Source organism: Aegilops tauschii, chromosome 1 (genome assembly GCF_002575655.3).
Source record: "Aegilops tauschii subsp. strangulata cultivar AL8/78 chromosome 1, Aet v6.0, whole genome shotgun sequence".
Taxonomy (NCBI): Eukaryota; Viridiplantae; Streptophyta; class Magnoliopsida; order Poales; family Poaceae; genus Aegilops; species Aegilops tauschii.
The window spans coordinates 17,637,264-17,640,013 of NC_053035.3; positions in this window are offsets into that span (position 1 = coordinate 17,637,264).

The window sequence follows — 2,750 nt, forward strand, 5'->3', positions numbered from 1 at the left end:
TCGACCAAGCACGGAGAAAGAGAGGACACTTCTCTCTATTAGCTACCTAACACAATATGAAACCCCTAAATTCACCCTCCAAAACCCCCACCCACCCCCCCCCCCCCCAAAAAAAAACAAAAACCCCATCTCCTGAGCTGCTGATGCGTGGATGCCTTTTGGTCCCGGTTGGTGTTACCAACCGGGACTAAAGGCCCTCCTGCCTGGGCTCCCTGCAGCGGTCACGTGGAGCACCTTCTGTCCTGGTTCGTAAGAGAACCGGGACTAAAAGTTTTGGGCTTTAGTCCCGGTTCCAGAACCGGGGCTAATGGGCGTCTGGAACCGAGACAAATAGGCCGTTTTCTACTAGTGTCCTCCTCGTCGTCACTGCCGCCGCCGGCCGTCACATTCGCGGCAGGCCCCTCTCTCCCAAATGGGGTGGGGATTACTCACTGGATCGTGCAGGTCGAGCTTCTCGGCCACTGGATGGTGCAGGTCGAGCTTCAGGGGGTGGCCCTGGAGGTCGTGTGTCCTGGCGTCTAGCTTCCAGGTGGGGTTGCAGCTGGGTTCATGATGCATGGGGCGGTTGTTGATGGCTTCAGCTCGTCTCGGAGGTTTACGAAGGGGCGCCTTCGCTAGGTGCCAGATCTTGGAGGACCTGCCATGTCGCTCGGCGGCGGTGGAGTGTACAAGATTGCGTGGGGGTTGCAGCATGGTCTTTTTGGAATTGGGGGTTGTGTCTGGTGCCACTAGTCTAGTGGCGCATGGCGTCATGGTGGTTGCTTGGTTGCAGGATTCGATCTCTAGCTGGGAGGTGGTCCGTCCGGATGGTGGAAGCCAGGGTTGTGGCCTTGGAATGATGATCTCAATATGTCGGGGTGGTGGCCCTGGAATCTGTGCCAATCTAATGTCCTCGGGGTTGGTGTTCTTGCCCCTCTAAGGCGTGGGTGGCATGTCGGTGTTGGGTGGGCGGTGGGCATGTCATCTAGGCTGATGTAGCCAGCTGGCCCTTTTAGATGCGGTGGTGGTTCTTGGAGTTGGCGACCTGCATGTGTCGTATGGCTTTGGTGGCTTCGTCGAATGGTTGGGCATGATGCGATATTGTTTGCTTTGGTGATCTCCACGAGAATGCTTTACACCGACTTTTATTGATTCCGCATTGTTGCGGAGCCCCTTCAACCCCCTCACCAGCTGGGTCTCGAGCTCTCCAGGTGAAAACCCAAGCTTTGATTTTTGTCTGAGCGGGCGTCAAAAGCGCATCGTTACCTCCCCCTTTGGGGAATTGTCTTGGAGGCCCAATCTTCCATCTAAAGGTCGTGCCTTGCCTGTCTTGAAGTGTCGGTAAGGGCTAGGTGGTTTGCGTCCTCGGGGCCGGTGTGAACACCGGAGTGGTGGCTCCGGGATTTGTCTTTGTGTTGCAGAGTTTTGGGGTGGCAGCATTGTCGGCAAGCGGCAAGGCTGGTGCGCAAGTGGGGGGGGGTCTATGGGGAGACCTGAGCGGTAGCTTCCGGAGCCATACTCGTGATGCAGTCCGTCAACTTTTGTCGCTTGGGCGGCAGAGTCGTTGGCAAGGCTAGTACGCAACCTCGTGGCCGGTGCCTGTGGTGTTGATGTTTTGTACACCAGAGCGATGGCTCTAGACCGTGTTGTAGGGTGTCATAGTATCATAGATTAGTAGTAGAATAGCATTTATTATGATACGATATCTATTTATGTTATTCTAACCCTCTCTCTTGTTTAATTGCCTGGCACATCAGCGTGTTTGTTAATCCCGAGTGCAAGATACCGTCTAAGATACCACCACCGTGGCAAGCTTAACGGCGGCTAGCCAACTATTTGTTGAGATCCGCTTGGTTGAGATTTGGAAAAAAAAACCCAGCCATGCTAGCCTTGTACGAGAGATTTAAAAGTTAGGCCCTCTCAGAATGGATGGGGGCAAATCGACCTGTGGTTAGATGGTTAGGAAGATAATGGTATCCCCAGCATACTAGGGTTCAAGTCATAGACTGGCATTCAGTGGAAGGTTTTTTTAACAGAGTATAGTCACAGACACTCATACATACGCATGCACGACACCCTACCCCCATGAGTACCTCGGAGAGACTGAGCCCGCACATCATCTTGAGCCATAGACGCTTTCATAGTCGTTGGAAATGTCTCATCCAACTGAACGCAAATCATCGGAAGGACTGGAATAAATCCTGAAAAATACGAGTAACAGTGTTAAGTCTAAAACATAAACGTTGACGGGCTGAGGATATCAATGTCCACCTATTCAAAACGGAGAACTCATAGTCGACGTCAACATGACCTATCAACTAACATTGGTTTGTGAACAAAATTTGTGCAGCCGTATTTGGTACTTACGCCTAAACGTAGAACCCGTCTCCATGTGCAGAGTAAGTCTTAACAATCGATCAGCTTTCCCAGTCACACTTGCATTTGAAAGTGATGTCGGCAACATTATCTATTAGTCAAATATAATCAGTGCACTAATTAATGGAGTTAATTTATCAAAATAGTGCAGTAATTACCTTTAGGCATCCAATAGGCGCTGCTCGGTCCTACTTGTTATACACGAGTTTCATGCACCCATGCCTATGAGATCCATAACCGTCAACTGCGATTGAAAGGCCGGCAGGCTAATTAATTCATGGGACCTGAGAAGACCCACAAACACACGCATGCATGGACGTATGCGGGGCATATACTCCATCTACTATGGCATATACTCAATCTATGGTATAAGTGGGGCATCCCTTAAACTTCGT